Source organism: Myxine glutinosa, chromosome 2 (assembly GCF_964187855.1).
Source record: "Myxine glutinosa chromosome 2, kmMyxGlut1.1, whole genome shotgun sequence".
NCBI classification, from domain to species: domain Eukaryota; kingdom Metazoa; phylum Chordata; class Myxini; order Myxiniformes; family Myxinidae; genus Myxine; species Myxine glutinosa.
Genome location: NC_136262.1, coordinates 239,392,419 through 239,411,077, shown reverse-complemented (window position 1 = coordinate 239,411,077; position 18,659 = coordinate 239,392,419).

Here is an 18,659-nt window from a genome sequence, read left to right as displayed (position 1 = left end):
TTTTGGAACGGCTAGGGGGATTTAAATAAAATAAAAATGAGTAAGCTTTTCAGACATGCTTCACGGTTAAATGAAAGACAATAATTAAGCGCTTTGGGGAAGGCAATGGCAAACCACCCAATGTCGTACACGATATTTTCAGCACGATCATGGATTTGAGAATGCATGTAACTTGCAGTGTTGAAGCGATGTTTTTAATTTAATGAGTAATTTAATGAGTAATTAAAAGTGGGAGGGGGCAACACCACGCATACCTCTTTTAAGGTGTGTATAAACCCTGGAATAAACGTGGGAGGGGGCAACACCACGCATACCTCTTTTAAGGTGTGTATAAACCCTGGAATAAACGTGGGAGGGGGCAACACCACGCATACCTCTTTTAAGGTGTGTATAAACCCTGGAATATTTCAGCAATCAATACAATGCTGAAACTATGTAAGTTAATTTAATGAGTAATTTAATGAGTAATTTAATGAGTAATTTAATGAGTAATTAAAAGTGGGAGGGGGCAACACCACGCATACCTCTTTTAAGGTGTGTATAAACCCTGGAATAAACGTGGGAGGGGGCAACACCACGCATACCTCTTTTAAGGTGTGTATAAACCCTGGAATATTTCAGCAATCAATACGATGCTGAAATGATGTAATTTACTGTGTAAGATGGTCGACCTTGGGTTTGTTTGGGTTTTGTTGTTTATTTTTGTGGGTGTGTATTTTTGTGTATTTTGTATATATTTTCACGGCTAATTCCAGTTAACATCCTGCAAAACTTGCTCGTTTTTCTGGCCGAGTCGAAATTGCGTTGAGTTCCTATGGCATGCGCCATTAAAAGCGCTGTGTAATGGTTGAGCTCCCTTTATTTCGTTTTGGTCACGCGGATGAGCAGACAAAATGACGAATGCTGCGGCTGGAGCAGTGGAAGCGATTTTTTAATTGTTCAATGATTATTCGATATTGTTATGACTTATTGTCAATAGGTATACTAAGTGGCCATGAGGTAGCCTGTTGCTATGTACAGTTTTATTCTATTGTTGATTATACCACATAGCTGTGGTGATAAAGGAAATGTTCGTTTTAAATAGATGATTATGATAGGACCATGACTATAAAATCATGATGATTATTATGAATGATATCATAGGGTTCAAATGCAGAATGATTGCATGAACTTGGGAAAGAACTTTCAAGCCCTATGGGATAAATTGGGTGTTACAAGCGATGGAGTTTCAAAATTTAGCATGATTGAAGGAATTTTACAGTCTTATTTCAGGAGTTTTACGAAATTTATATTGCCAAGAGATTTGGGTACTATTAAAAGAAAAATGATGAGATATTTTTCCCAAAGAACTTTAATATCTGCCATCCATTTTGGCGGTCTCACGAATGAAGGATGAGTTGCCTTTAGTGGTTGCAAAGAAAATTTGTGAAGACCAGGCAAAATGGAAAAATAGGTCAGATATGACCCTAGGACAGAACAGTGATTCGTCAATTGACATGAGGTATGAACCAGAGGTGACGACCGATGAGCTTCGATCTCAGTCAATAGATGGACCTGTCCTGACATCATTGGGGAAAGGGCTTATGCAAGGAGTCATCCAAAATGATTAATTTGATTTATTGATGAATATTGATAAATTAATTGAAATTGAATAATTGAATTGAACTGAATAAATTTAATTGAATAAATTTAACTGAATAAATTGAACTGAATAAATTGAATTGAATATATTGATTGTTTGATTGATGAAAATGCGGTCTCAAGAAAGAAGCTTTGATATCTTTGTGAGATATTATCAATGTGAAGACAACCTTGGAAAATTGAGCAAGGTGGTGAGTTTATATATAGATATATATGTGCGGTTACCATTGTGTGATTTCCCCTTCAACAGAGCGGACACCTGAGGATTCACCCATTTCATACTGACCCTCTGGCTCATCTGCAAATACTGATCTGTGAGATTGGATTGTGCAAAAGCCACAGGTGAGAGAGATTCTCTGGAAATCACCGTTTGAACAGGTGGAGAGATCCTTCCTGGAGGTACGAGTGAAGCTTTAGAGGAACAAACTACAACACATCCAACGCTACTTTGATAAAAGGCAGAATGGGAAATGGAGCCTGCAAGAATACACAAGGACAACCAGAGATTCCACAAAAAGGTACTTGTACACATCATATGTACGACCGTTATGGTGCCGAAGCTATAAGGCAGGTCGAGAATTGGTATTTGTGGACAAAGGGACATGATGAGGAGTTTCCAAGAGATGGTACATTTGAGCGAAGTCGATTGGAAAGATTGGAACAAAGATTGAAAGCCAGGAAGAGACAGAATCTAACGGTAGACTGGCTTGCATTCCATCTTTGGGATGGTGAATCCAGACAACGGGAACAGCAAGAACGGGTAACGGATCTAGAACTTAAAATAAAAAGGATACAGGATACAGTGGAGGAGACAAATGCACAACTGCCCTCGAAATTAGGAATGAAAGTGACAGTTGTCCCATCTGATTTCCAGTTGTCTCCCCAAAAAGGACGGTACAGAGAATTTTTTCGTGTTTCAGGAGATAACGAGAGATTGCAGTGGCAACTCAGGGATGTAGAGATGCAGCCCAGCAATACAAGTGCACAGGTGCACAGACCAGGCAACGACAGAAACCGGTGTTTCAAGTGTGGACAGATGGGACATTGGAAAAGAGGATGTCCGTATACCAAAAGGAAGACAAGTTCATAGGGTAAACCAAGATCAAGGGTACCAGTGCTGACCGATACCTCAGACAATGATTAGGCCTTCATTGCGACAAATCCCAAATGACGATTGGCCTCAACAAATTAGATTACTGGACAAACATGAATAACTGTCGATGATTCTTGGGTCTGAAAAGTTTTCGGAGCAAGAATTATTCATTTTTCTTTTGCTTGTAAGCAAATTGATAATTAATTGATCAAATGCCGAAATTGGATCTTTTATGTTGGGCACAAAATTTTAAATTTACAAAGTTTGGAACAATTGCTTTGCAATTTTTTTTGCAAACCAAGTGACAAGAGTCACATCATGATCAGGTGGGAATTTCGGACTATTGTTCCACACGATTGATAGGTCAGTGGTCGACTGACATACAAATGGGTGGGTAGTCAAATTTGGATAAATTATTGTGGGAACTGAAAGGGTAATGTCAATGTGACGTCATAGGGGTTTTCTAAGAATAAACTTTTTGGTCCATTTGTGTATTAGCGCTTATAAAATTGAAGGACAAATTTTGAGAAATTGAAATAAAGTTGACACCCATCCGGATCTGTAAATAAGGGTTCCAACGCAAACAAATACGCATAATGCATGTGTGTGTGGGTATTTTGTGTGTCAGTGTTTTTGTTTTTGTGTATCAATCTTACAAGATTGTTGACACCGACAGTGTGCCTTGTCTGAAAAATAGATAGTTCCATGGGGATGGGTTCGCATATCGAGAGAATTCATAAAATAAAAAATAGAAATATAATTTGATTATGAAAATTATCACTTTTGTCAAGGGAGATGGAGAATAAAGATTTGATTTGCTGAGTTATGAGCAGCTATTCATTAATAGTAAAAAATTGGAAGTAATCTTGGGATTCCATTGTGATAGAATTTATATGAGAATCAAAGCTATTTATGGATATGAGCTTCATAAAAAATGTGGGAGTACAAAATTAGCCAAATTTTGGAGAGGTCTTACACTGACTTCCCAGAGTACTCTGCTCATGGATTTTTATATATATAAACTTGAATTTTATCAGCATATAAATTGTGCTGTATGTATGGATGTGTTTTAGGCATAGATGATATGGGAAAATAGTAAAGAAAATTTTGCTGGTTTGAACTATTGTGAGTTTTCAGTTCTGGAGTTCAAACAAAGTCACTGGTTTATCAAGTCAAACAAAGTCACAAAGTCACAAAGTCACAGATGAGAAAGGATAGTAAATAAATTATTCGATGCTGGGTAAATTAAGTATGATATTACTAAGACTTATGAGAGCTATTGTTCTTCCTTACAGCAGTGGAAAATTATTGGAAAAAATTAGATCCAACATAATGAATCTATAAAAGAATGTGATAGGGATAATATCCTCAATTTGTACTAATTATTTCATTGTGGGTAAAGGAATTAATTTATCGTAGTGGATTGTTAACAGCAGCCTGAAAATGTCCTGAGAGTGTGCATCCATGTAATCAGAAATCCCAGATTTGTTTTTACAAACAACATTTTGGTAGAGGTCTTGTGTGGACGAGCACTTCCTTGGTAGATAAAAAACGGTACTGCATGCTGGCAGCCACTTTTGCGGCCAGTTAGGCCAAACAAATTGAGAGGAAATTGTAGTTAAATACGTAAGTTACACATGGCTATTTGTAAAAAAGGAAATTTGTTGAGATGGGAAACATTTTTCGAAGGTTTATTAAAGTGTTATAATATGACATGTGGCAAGGCAAACTATTGGATGGGAAAATTAGATCTGGTTATAGAATAAATTTATTGACCCCTTGAAGTTAATTCCTCGAATCATTGTTTCACTGGCATTTTTTGTTCACATTGGAAATAGTTTGGTAGAGCCTTGGTTAAAACCTTTGGTTGTGGTATCTTGGAACGAATTGATAAACCATAGGAGATTGATAAGAATAGAAACAAATATGGACCCAAAATAGAAAGTTGGATTCATGCCTCTCATTGCAAGCAAGCACATGGGGCTAAGGTGGACGATCCCACAGAAAATGAGGCTGCACCTAGCAGCCCAGCAGAACATTCAGTGGCGGATAAATGATAGTCGTGATATACATTCATTTGAATTACATTTTAACACCCCTTGCATTGATAAACATTACAATTTCAACATTTAATATTCCTACTTGAATTAGGGAAGATAGTGACATTTATTTGCCTACATGACATACCATTATCTACTGATATTAGCGCAACATGAGGGATAATGTATCACAACTACACTCATGATTAGGGGATTTAGTTCGACCCCGGGAGATAGGGGGATCAGGGTAAGACAAATAATCTGATTTATGTTACATATTAAGGGATTTTCTTTATTTACCTTTTAGGAAGCTTGTTAGTTTGGTATACAATGTTGAATGTCATTGACATATAATTATGTTATAGGTATGAACATATACAAGGGGTAGCTCACATGTTTTACAGATGGCTACAGGTGGGACAAGAGGGAGCAAGATACCACGATTATATAAAAGGGGGTGCCTTTGCATGGTTGGGAAACACATTTGGAGGGGTGGTAGCTAAGATACTCCAATATTTGTTTGTTGGTTTAGTAGTTATATTGGCAATTGTTTTAGTGGTGGCTTGCTTGAAAGCCTTAGTGACGGTGTGTTTGAATAAGGTAACCAACAACACGATGATAACGCATGAAGTGACAAATGAGGAAAGAAATGTGGAACCAGAAAAGGAAGACTTTTATGGCGACATAAATACTGAGATTAAAAGATTAAATCAAGTGATGTTGCAAATGAATACAGTAGAATTAAGATAATGGCATAACGACAATGTTATGAGTTGTGTCAATTACAATATCAGTGAACTCATATCACCACGAGTGACACACTGTTAGGAAAAAAAAAAAAAGGGAAAATAAAAAGTGGAGAGGAATTATGGTAATAATACATTATGCTTAATTTGTTGGTTTGGGAAAATTGTTGTTGGGAATTAGATATTCCCGTTTGTGATTGTAATCATATACAATTTATTTTCTTAGAGTAGTGCTAAAATACCTGCATGAGTTAATTTTTGAACTATATTAACCTGAAAGCAATTGTGGATGCTATTCTTAGTTTAGTAGTAAAATACATACCTGATTGAATATTATTTGTGTGACGCATATAAATGAATATAACTTTTTTTGTGTTAAGGAAAAAACAACAAATTGTTGAATGTGAAACTGTCGGAAGATATACATGATTATGCTGATTTCATGGTAAGATGTACCCTATCTGATTCAGTGTGTGTGGAAAGCAGATTCAGATGTGACTGAGCATAAGGATAAGACGAGATCACAACTTTATTAAGGGGGTGCTAACGGAATTGGGAAGAAGTTCGAGAAAGAAAATTTGTGGCTAAAAAATGAAGTTAAACGTGGCATACACCCTCTTTCTCAAAGAATGATGAAGACATTCTCCCGTGTAACTTGGAGATGGATGCTTACCTTCACCAAGGAAATTTATGTGACCATTTGCCTGGATCACACTGCAACATATGAAAGAAAGGCGATCACTTACTCTTGTTCGAAGGCTTGGAACATTCATCACATCAGAAGTTGCAGGACAACGACACCTTACCTGCAACCTCTGTGAAATGCGGGGACATATGTTATTACTTCACCAACTTCCGGGGAGCCAGCATGGAGCTGCAAACCAATGGCTGTGCCTTTTCACAACAGCTGTGCACGATTCTGCGGGCCACTCCTGGTATGGACCATGGATGACCTGAACACCATGGTCCCAACATCATTGTGGATGCATCCGGCATCCCTGTTCCACATCTTGCTGGCCAATCAACGTCACACCAATACTTGCTGCCCACTCACAATGAGGGAGGAGGCAAGTCGACTACAACTGGGTGAAGGCCTTGTTCAGGAATTACTATGGTTTACAGCAAAAAGTGGCAAGAATGCTACATGGAGAGCAGGGTCAGTCTCTGACTCCGCAATGTTACCACAACAGCGAAATCCTACACGAAGTAGTGCAGGTGCTATGAAGACATTAGGAGAAAATGTTTCATACCTGGATTCAAACACAAGTGATCAGCCCTTCCTTTCAAACAAAGTCAACATTTGTGTGGAGGCAAACGTTTTTGCCAGATGGTGCAGATGCTTTACAAAACTTGAAAATGAAGTGAAATTGTTGTATCTTGGTGATGGTGAAGTGTTGTTTTGAAAAGATATTTGTGATGCAAATGCAATAGATTGAACAATATGGAAGGAGTCAATGACCAACGAAATGTTTTGTGATTCTTGCAGGATGACGGTGTATGCCTAAGGGAATTTGATTACCAAAGTTATGGTTTGAATACTTGTATTGATATTTACTTGTAGATATTGATTATTTACTTATACTTGTAATGATGTTTACTTGCAGTGATTGATTATTTACTTATACTTGTATTGATGTTTACTTGCAGTGATTGATTGTTTACTTATATTGATGTTTAGATTAATGGTTAATATAAACAAAAACAAAAAGATGAGGGAATTGTGGAAATGTAACTCATTGATTGGGACTGGTAACGAAGCAGATAGACGATTTCGTAAATGAATGTCAGGAATGTGCACGAACATGGTAATCTCTTGTCCACCTGGTCACAGCCCCAGGCTGGAGCACCCCCCTATTGTTTGGTAAATGGAACTCGCAGCAGGAGGGGAGCGAGCTGGTGCCAGTGAGGCGACCGAGTAACGTTTGCGGAGAACGGATTAGGATTAGCGGAGGAAGGATTAATACTGCGGTGCCCATAAAAGAGTGAACATCTCCTTGACTCATGAGCACTCATCCTCAGAAGCCCTGCCCGACGGAATGAACGCGTACCACGAGTACGGCGCTGCAGAGAAGACATCAGCCACGAAAGAGGGACTATGCGGATAGAGTTACCTGGTCCATTGAGTTAAACGGTAGTTATTTGGTATTGGAATGAAGTGAACAACCAGTTAATAAAGTTGTGATCTTTTGTAAACCTGTGACATCATTGGAGTCTTGAGTCTCACTACACTTCCACGACACTTGCCACAAGTTTGGTTGTAGCTGTAAAACGAATCGAAAAGCCATGTAAAAAGATAATAAGCTTAATTCTACATTTCCTTTTACAAAGCATACACTGATTAAATGCAATCATTAATTAGATAAGTCAAAAGTCCTAATTATAAGCATGTTTCTGACATAAATATATATATATATATATATATATTGTTGCGGATCTCGGGTTCGTCGACGTATTGAGGGGGGGTTAAGCCCTGCTCCCCCTCGAACTCCGAGTCCACGAGGCCGCCAACTTCGACACACGCAGCTGTGAGAATGGGGACTGAACCCCGTACGAGTCACGCTGATACTGGACGCCCGAGCGGTAACTCGTGCCGTTGACACTATTGAACCCGATCAAGCGGTTTTAATTCAGGGCGATGCTAGGCCAATGTGGAAAGGACGATGACGGCCAGGTTGGAAACCAAACCACAGGACTTATTCACAATGTACAGTATTCACAGAAAAGGGACAAAGCGGAGAATCTTAGCGGCCTTACCTAGGTTCCCAGACAAGGGCCCTCATTCGTTCGGGGAAGGGAAGGAAGAGGGTAATGCGCACAAAGCGCGGCTGCTTTGTGCAGCTTGCCTGGACGGGCTCGTTGGACGGAAACCCCCAAGGTTCGCTCCACCCCAGGATGCCACAGCTGGAGATGTTCGCGGCCGGGGCGTTGATCAAGGACGTGCACGTAGCAGGAATTCGAGGAGCGTATCTCAGGGTCAGCGAGGCAGAGAGAGAGAGAGTCAGCCAGCATCTGCAAGTGAATGTCAGCCTGCCAGAGAGTCTATATGCAGGAGCCTGGCGCGGGTCAGAGAGAGAGCGGGGAGTCCGGGCCGGGTTTTATAGCCCCCCGACACCCTCACTCGAACGTTCCACGGGCCTCCATTGGCCGCCTGGGGTCACGTGTCGTGACAGCCCCTTATTGGTCATCCTCGGCCACTCCCTTCAGCTCCCATTGGCTGTTCGCTGCTCACCGGCCACGCCCTCCAGCTCCTCCCTCGGGCCTGCAAGGCCTGGCCTAGGCCCATGACGAGGCACTTTAGGCTGCAATGAGGCCTACCATTACCCTGCCTGCCTCAACGCATACCAACACCGGGAAGGAGACTATACTTCACATTTAATAAGAAATAACTAAGCGAGGCTACATGTTGTGGTGTAACTAACTATAGGGGGGTTGCCTTTATTTACAAAACCGCAACACGACCCCCCTCTCCGACCAGACTCGGCCCGAGTCGACCTCAGGCGGAGCGACCGGTAGAGACTGGTATTCAATTTTTACTTTTATCATTAGTGTGACACATAGATGTAATCCCTCTAACATTTAACTCTAATCCCTTGTGTGCGACATCATTTACACTAGATATGTCCCTCCTAATGCATTGAGCAGCTAACTAACAGACTCACACCCACAACTGTTCGCGCATTTCCGGAATTTTTAAACTAAACACATAGCCGGTGGGCAACATTCTTATATTTACATGCACAAAACTTAACCTTTATTTACAATACAACAACCCAGGATCTGGACTTGAGGGAAGAAATGGAGGAAGGAAATGGAGGCACTTGCTGCTTGTATCATCTTCTTGTGGCTTCTTCTTGTGGTGTGCGGGCTAACAAAAACCGGCTGGCCCTGACCGGCATACAGGCCATTTGAAGATCAGGGCCATCTAAATCTTCACAATTGCACACATGGATCACTTTCTTATTCACAAGCAGGGCCACTTGACACGTGGTCCAAATGCGTGGCGTCTCTGCCATTCAACAGGTGATCCATGTGTGTGTGGTGCCAGTGCCACCCAACAGATGGTCCGAAGGTTGGCCGGAATGATAAAGCAGCCAAGAGCTGCCACAGCAGAGGTGCGGGGCCACAAGGCTTGTGGTCCATAAGTGCAAGATGAAGGGATGTTTGGCAGCAAGATGCTGCAACAGGTGGGCCTCCAAATGGTCCTGGGCGGGGAGGAAGACGAGGCGCAACAAGCACATGGAAAAGCAAACAGTGCACACAAAAAACAAGGTGACCAGGCACCACCATACCTGGTGCGGTGAGAGAAACGCGGCAGAGTGAGCGGAGCAAGCTCGTCCCTAACCGTATGTACCCCCCACCGTTGACTACACTACCCTAACCCCCCTTGTATTTAGAATTCATCTCTATGTCTTGTCTCCCATGTCCCCCTCTAATGCCAAATTCATCCCCAAATCCCTCCCAGGAAGGAAGGGATGGAATAAAGCAATGTTTCACTCACGTCGTGATGCATCTTACTTCCCAAACAGCTCACAGAGCCTCTCGGTGTGAAGTTTGTCCTCCGTGGTGAATGGTTGTGGATGGTGCGAAGGGGTCTCACATTCTAACTACACTACAACATTACTCTTTAAAACTCTGCGGGGTCGTACCCTGCCAGTAGGCCTCTTTAAACTATGTGGTTCTAAGAACCCGAATTCCCATTGCCCACACTGTGGTGCCCTCCTGATTTGGGTCTCACCCCACAAATTTTCTACCTGTGCCCTCGCACAATTTCGGGGCTGGGTCATGTGGCTCTACCAGCAGGTCTACCTACCTGCGCCCCTCTGTTCACTGGAGCCGCCTCCCGAGCTTGCCTGCTCCTCACCCTAATCTACCTGGGGAAGGCCTTCCCTGGCGCTTACCCCCTCGATACCCACCTTGGCATTGGGCAACCCGGGTCCTTTCCCTGGATCCTCTGGCCCCACTCACACGCTAACCTAACTGGCTCCCAGAGCCTACCTGCGGCCTTACCTGGCCGATGAGCTCCCAGTGACGGAGTGCCCCAATAACTACAACTACCAATTAAACCACACGCCCAGCCATTCCACCGTCTCCTGCACCTCACAAAACACTACATTCTTCCATCAGCACCACAGGTGTCAATATCCATGCAATTTACCTGCACCCTCTACCTAGCTTTAAACTACCCACCCGGGCTTTCGTGAATGGGTTCCACTCCCCCATTCAATCCTTTGCACCATGCATTCCACACCAATTATTTCCACACCATGCATTCCACACCTTTTATTCCACACCATTTATTTCCACACACCATCACAATTCCATTCATTCTCAAACACAATTCCTCAAACACACAGCATCATCTATCTCGCTAATTCCCCCGATAACTCGTGCTTCCCTCGTCGTCCCTTTAAACTATGCACACCATTTTCGTTAACAACCACTAAACTCTCTACGTCCCCACTACAGTTCATGTCACGACTGAAATCTTGTCCCTAAGGTCTCTCTAAATCCCTATCATTATCCTAGCCCTCCCTCGGCTAGTTTCGGTGCCCCATGGAGGAAACCATTGCTGGCTCCTCCATGGGCCTAACACTGCCATCCCCCTAAACTAATGCTCATGGGCCCCCCGTGGGAGGGATGGTCACACTACCATTCCCCCACATGGGGTACAATACTCGCCCCAGTCTTCTTCACTATGAGCCCCCGTCAGTGGAGGTACTGGGTCGTGCCTCGGCCTCTAAGGCCAAGGTAATCCATGAGGGCACCTGCTCGCCCGTGTAGGGTCTTAACCGGTCGGCATAGACGATCCGAGGGAGAGCTCGTGGTCCCATTTTGATCTTTATGACGTCACAAATTTGCGCCAGGACGACCCCCGGGCCTTGCCAAGGCGATGTGAGCTTAGGGCATCTGCCCTTCCGTCTCCGGGGATTGAAGAACCAAATCTTCATCCCCGGAGAATATGGGATCACCTGGCTCCGGTGGTCATATCTGCACTTCATTTTAGCACCCGCCAGCTAAAGCTGGCGACGTGCGAGGGCATGGACCCTCTCCATGCCTTCCTCCAAGTGACGGACATAGCCCTCCCCTAGCGGTTTATCAGGGCGCTCGGGCACGGGCCTGCATAGCAGATCGGCGGGAGCCCACAACTCCCGCCCGTTCATGAGCAGCGCTGGGCTACATGCGGTGGCCCCGTGCTGACTTCTGCGGTAGGCCATTAACAAATACGGGAGATGTTCGTCCTAATCGTCCTGACGGGTGGTGGTGAACAGGGCCAATTGCTGGATCAGGGTTCGATTGAACCTTTCCACCATCCCGTCAGATTGTGCTCTTAAGGGCCTTGTCCAATTTACAGGAGCCTGCACACATCTTTTAACAATTGACTTTCAAAATTTCGACCCTGGTCGGTGTGCAGCTCCTCTTGAATCCCGTGCCGACATACAAATCCTTCCATGAAGGCCTGTGCCACTACCCCGGCTTCTTGGTTAGGGAGGGCATAGGCCTTCGGCCACTTGGTGAAATAGTCCATAACCACGAGGATGTACTTATTACCTTGGGGGTTGCGGGGTAGCGGTCCTAATATATCCATAGCCACCCGCTCAAGGGGGGCCCCCACCTGATGTAATTGAAGGGGGGCCCTCATCCTCCGTGCTGGTCCCTTTTTAGCAGTACAGGTGTCGCATCTCCGACACCAGTCCTGTATATCGCGCCCCATATTCACCCAATAGAACCTCCGGCGGACCCGAGATGTTGTCTTTGTCCTGCCCAAATGGCCACCGGGGCGGGTACCATGCACCTGCTGTAAAATGGTGGTCTTAAACTGTTCTGGGACTATCACCAGCCAGGAAGTTTTCTCAGAGGGAATCTCTACCCACTTGCTGTACAAGATGTTATCTTTCAATTCCAGGGTTTTCCATTGGGCCCAGTATGCCTTTGTTGGTGCCGCGAGGGGGGTGACCTCTTCCCCACTAGGTCTCTTCCCCAATCAAACCCATTCGTACACCGGTCCCAGTACGGGATCCTCCCGCTGGGCCGTGCTCCAAGCCAAAGTTCCGAATTCCTCATCAGCGGTTAGTGGCAAGATTGGCCCTCTCACCCGGGTTGCACGGACTACGAGGGCAGGGGTGGGGTCTGCCAATTGTTCCCTGTCCTCGTGTCTCGTGCAGAATTTACAGTTTTCTCTCAGACAGGGACGTCGAGAGAGTGCATCGGCATTCCCATGGGCCTTCCCGGCCCTAAGGGTCACACTAAAATCGTACTGCTGCAACTTTTCCAACCACCTTGCAATTTGGCCCTCAGGTTCCTTGAACCGGAAGAGCCATTGCAAGGAGGAATGGTCAGTTCGAACCAGAAATTTCCGCCCGTACAGGTACGGGTGGAAATGGCTCATGGCAGCCAGCATAGCCAATAACTCTTTACGAGTGACACAATAATTTCGCTCGGGCCTACTCATGGTCTGACTGTAATATGCGATCACCCTCTCCACGCCCCCCTGTGTCTGGTACAAGACCGCACCCAATCCCTCCTGGCTTGCATCCGTGTCCAGGGTAAACGTCCCATCATTGGTGCGGAAAGCTAGAATGGATGCGGATGTCAAACACCCCTTCAATGCTCGGAAGGCCTCATTGCACTCGCTTGTCCAATTAAACCTTCTCCACTTCTCCGGAAGCTGGTGAAGGGGCCTGGCTATCTCTGCAAATTTTGCCACAAAGCGCCTGTAATAGGAGCAGAGTCTCAAAAATCCCCGCACCTCTTTGATGTTACGAGGTGCGGGCCACTCCTCTACTGCTGTTATTTTTCCTGGGTCTGTTTTAACCCCCATGCGACTGATGACGTGACCTAGATAGGCCACTTCCTTGGCAAACAAAGTGCAGTTGCTCAGACTCAATTTCAACCCTGCCTGTCTGAGGCACCCAAACACCTGGTCCAAATTAGCTATGGCCTGGGGAAATGTTTTAGCATGTACCAGGACGCCATCCAAGTACACCAGGCATGACTGCCATGGCATGCCGCCCAGCACATGCTCCATCAATCGTTCAAAGGTGGCGGGGGGCGTTACACAAACCAAACGGCATCACAGTGAACTGATACAGCCCCTTACCTGTGGAAAATGCCGTTTTCTCCTTCCCTGCCCTATCCATCTCCACCTGCCAATACCCACTCTTAAGGTCCAAAGTTGAGAACCAATTTGAGCCCGCAACGGCATCAAGGGTATCGTCAATTCTAGGCAGGGGATGCGAGTCCTTGAGTGTCACTTTGTTTAGTTGGCGATAGTCCACGCAAAACCGCGTGGTTCCATCTTTCTTTTTAACCAACACAACCGGTGACATCCAAGGACTTCCTGAGGACTCAATGATACCTGCACTGAGCATTTCTTCTACCTGCTCATCAGCTTCCTCCCTCTTGCTCCAAGGGAGCCGTCAGGCGGGCTGGTGAATAGGCCGGGCCTCACCGGTGTGGATCTGATGTTTCACCAGGCCCGTACATCCAATATCCTCGGAGGACAAGGAGAAGATGTCCAAATGGGTTTCTATTAATTTGTGTAAGGCCTCCCGCTGGGTCTCCTCCAACTCTACACTACTCCGGTTTACCATCTCGCAAATGGGATCGGACCAATTCCTACTGGTTGCTGGAGACTCCCTCTGGGACCGGCTCGGCTGGATATTCTCGTCCCTCACCTCCGCGACTTTGTTAACTGGGGTGCAGCCGGCTATCTTCGTGCCCCATCCTATAGTGCGTGGTTCTGCACTAACATTAATTACCCGGACGGCCACTACTGGCCCGTCCGATTTTACGAGAGTACGGCCCACGACTAAGCCCGGGACGGACTGCTCTGCGACCGGTTCGACCCGGCCGCAGGACCCCTGCCAGGTTGGGCGAGCCGGTCATCGGGCCGACACTATTGCCTCGGCCCTCGGGGGAATGGTCACGGCCTCAGAAGTCTCCAGCTCCGTCCCTTCGGCCGTGCTCATCTACTCCCACCTACAGGATCCCCCGGCACAAATCGATATTACAACCGCTGGCAGTCAACAAGTCCAGTCCAATTAGGCATGGGTCACGCACCTCCGTCACCCAAACCTCTATCCTCTTTTTAACCGTCCCGAACTTGAGGGTCACAAAACCACGCCCTATGATGGGCGCCGTTACCCCGGTAGCCAACTGCAAACTATGATTTTCCAGACGCCGGATGTGATCCCAACCGTCTGCACTCGAATCAAGGACCACAGGGCTGATGATTGTGGCGCTTGCTCCTGTGTCCACAACGGCGTCTACCCCCAAGCCAGCAATTTTGCATTGAATTGTCAAACTACCAATGCCAATTTGGCCACAATAAATGACCTGTCGCGTCAATGAGGGCTCTTTACCATCCTCCGTTGCCGAACACGGCCCTGAATGCTTGGCACCTATTAGTTTTCCGGGCCCTGGCGGGGGGGGGGGGGGGGGGGGTGTCTGGGGTCGGCTAGTCCGATCCGTACGGGGCGACGTTGAGGGTCCCGGCTGCCGGGGTCCATCCCTGCGCGGGGCTCTGCAGTCCCGCGCACGGTGACCCATCCGGCTGCAATGATAACACCTCACCTGGTAAGGTGCGTGCCTCCGAAATTCCAAATTACCCCCCCCCCCGACCCCCCTGTAGTCTCGAGTTGGGGTATTTGATAGTGTCCCACAGCTAGACACCGCCGGAGCCACCTGCCATGGTCCAGATCCCGCTAACCGCTGGTCCACCAGCCTTCGGACCATGTCGTCCAGGTCCGGACCCTCTCAGGGGCCTGCCACTAGCTATGGGCCCTACCTGTCTCACTGCCACCGCGTGGCGCTCGCCCCCCCGGGCCAAGGGTCTCGCTGCCTCCCAACGGGCTGCAGCGTCGGCCGCCTGGCTCAGGGTCTGCGGGCGCCACATGGCGAGCTGCTGCCGAATATCGGGGTCCAAAAAGGCCTGTATGAAGTGGTCCAGCGCCAAGCTTTCTTGGGAGGTCACAGCCATGCGCCGCCATTTTTCCCTCCTCCTGCTGCACCCTCATCAACTCCCCCTTCCAATTGTTCCTGCGGTCCTGGGTCATTAATTCATCCACATTTTCTATACCCACCGGCACCTGGTCATCTTGGCCTGCCATCGCATGAATTCCAAAAAAAATTGTTTTTAAACTAGATTTCCACTCGCTCGTAATTTTGAGCACGTGAAGCGCACTCCAGGTCCAAATATCCCACTCCCGGACACCAATTTTGTTGCGGATCTCCGGTTCGTTGACGTACTAAAGGGGGGTTAAGCCCTGCTCCCCCTCGAACTCCGAGTCCACGAGGCCGCCAACCACACTACACTCGTGGTGGACGGATTGCTAAGCAATTCCAGCCGCCGAGCCCGCAGCTATGCGCGGAAGGGTTAACGGTCACGACCCAAGTACCTTCGACACACGCAGCTGTGAGAACGGGGACTGAACCCCGCACGGGTCACGCTGATACTGGACACCTGAGCGGTTGTGCGGCGCGTAACTCATGCCGTTAACACTATTGAACCCGATCGAGCGGTTTTAATTCGGGGCGATGCTAGGCCAATGTGGAAAGGACGATGACGGCCAGGTTGGAAACCAAACCACAGGATTTATTCACAATGTACAGTATTCACAGAAAAGGGACAAAGCAGAGAATCTTAGCGGCCTTACCTAGGTTCCCAGACAAGGGCCCTCATTCGTTCGGGGAAGGGAAGGAAGAGGGTAATGCGCACAAAGCGCGGCCGCTTCGTGCAGCTTGCCTGGACGGGCTCGTTGGACGGAAACCCCCAAGGATCGCTCCACCCCAGGACACCACAGCCGGAGATGTTCGCGGCCGGGGCGTTGATCAAGGACGTGCACGTAGCAGGAATCCGAGGAGCGTATCTCAGGGTCAGCGAGGCAGAGAGAGAGAGAGTCAGCCAGCATCTGCAAGAGAACGTCAGCCTGCCAGAGAGTCTATATGCAGGAGCCTGGCGTGAGTCAGAGAGAGAGGGGAGTCCGGGCCGGGTTTTATAGCCCCCCGACACTCCCACTCGAACGTTCCATGGGCCTCCATTGGCCGCCTGGGTTCACAGTACGTGACAGCCCCTTATTGGTCACCCTCGGCCACTCCCTTCAGCTCCCATTGGCTGTTTGCTGCTCACCGGCCATGCCCTCCAGCTCCTCCCTCGGGCCTGCAAGGCCTGGCCTAGGCCCATGAAGAGGCACTTTAGGCTGCAATGTGGACTACCATTACCCTGCCTGCCTCAACGCATACTAACACCGGGAAGGAGACTATGCTTCACATTTAATAAGAAATAACTATGCGAGGCTACATGTTGTGGTGTAACTAACGATGGGGGGGGGGGGGGGGGGAGGGTTGCCCCTATTTACAAAACCGCAACAATATATATACGGATTGTGTTTTTTTATTGTGTTGTATTGTATAGTAAATTGTTGTGAAATATTGCTTTATTCTGGACCCTCCTTACTCCAGTTATGTATAAAGGTCAAAGGGCGTCCCATAATTAGGTCATAAACAATCACATCAGCCAATCATAGATTTCCCCCTGGTTGATAGTTATATCTTTATTATGTGTATTAGGGTAAGGCCTTGTCTTCCATTAAGATGACACTCCATTGCACCAAGTGAAATAGAGTAGATTCCTTTCATTCCCCATTCCCACTCCCAAAAACTTTCATTGCCAAGCCTCGATTGCCAATTACATCCCCTCCAAGCCTCCATTGCCAACTGCACGGGGCACAGGTTTGTTACAGCGGTGGGTTGCTGATTTCACCCCAATAGCCGCCATTAAGCATGTGCTCAGCTCGGGGTCAGAGGGCCTGTGCCCACCAATCAGGGCCGAGGCGAGCTGACCGATGGGCGTGTCCTAAAGGCCGGTGGCTTAATCGCCGGAGGCGCTATAAAAGCGCGCGCGCAAGGTACTGCCGAAGAATATCCAGGGAAGCACAAAGCCTGCTATTCGTCGCCTTGCTCGCCAAAGTTGGACCAAAAAAAGGAGTTAACAGCAAGAAGCCTGGAGAAAGCACGCGACGTCCACGCAGCAACACAGCAGCTTCAACAACAGCAGCTTCAGTAACCGCAGCTTGGGGCCTGGACGGCAGTTTTGAGAGGGGCCGCGAAGGAACGGCGGCTGCCAAACGCGCCGATCGTGCTGCAGCATCCTTGGACCTTCCTTTCCCTCCAGCCATCCACCTCCTGCCTTTCCATCCTTCTTGTGTACGTGAGTTTGTTTTGTGTGTCTTGTACCTGGGTATTAATTAAGTTTGTATAAGCTAGCATTGCACTGTGTCCCTAATATCTTCTGTAAATTATTTTATTATCTTTCCTTCTTCCTTGGTTACTTTGAGCGTGTATATAATAGGAATAAATTTAGTAGTATTGCCAACCTTTTTGTCTTCTTCTTCTTCTTCACATCCGTGTCGCCTTTGTCTTTTCCCTATTGAATATCTGTGGCGCGATCCGGCCAACGTTTGGGAATTGGGTTAGTCGGGGTAACTGTACGGCCGCGGTGCCATCCGCTTGGCAAACCAACATCCTTATCCGCGGTCCGTAACAATTGGTGTCAGGAGTGGGATTCGGACCTGGGACTAAATTTATTTAGCCCAAATTTTGGAACACCAATTGTACTATTGGCCGTAACAATTGGTGTCAGGAGCGGGGTCGGACCCGAAGCGCGCTTAACGCGCTCAAAATTACAAGCTGCTGAAATTTGATTTGTTTTAAAGAAAAACCCGAATTTTGAAATCGCGCATGGCTAGTCAAGGCGATCGGATGCCGGTGGGTGAACTAGAAGAGGGGTTAGGCGTAACCCAGGATCGGAGGGAAGAAATAGAGGAGAGCAATGAGGTGGTTGAGGAGGGATCAGGCACACAAAATGGCGTCCTCGCGCACATGGTTGTTGCGGCACCAAATTTAGCCGCGCCCTTGGTCGCGGCAGCCGAGCCCGAGATGCCAGGGTACATGCGAGCCTTCATGGCCCAATTCATGGTGGAAATACAGAAAGAGAACGACAGTATGGACAGGCTAGAAGCCAAAATGGGAGAAATGGGGGGCCAAATGGAAGCAATAACGAACGAAATGAGGGCCGATAATGAGGGAATGGCGAGGGACAGAGTCGCATATGAAGTAAGGGAAGCGGAGAGGGACAGAGAC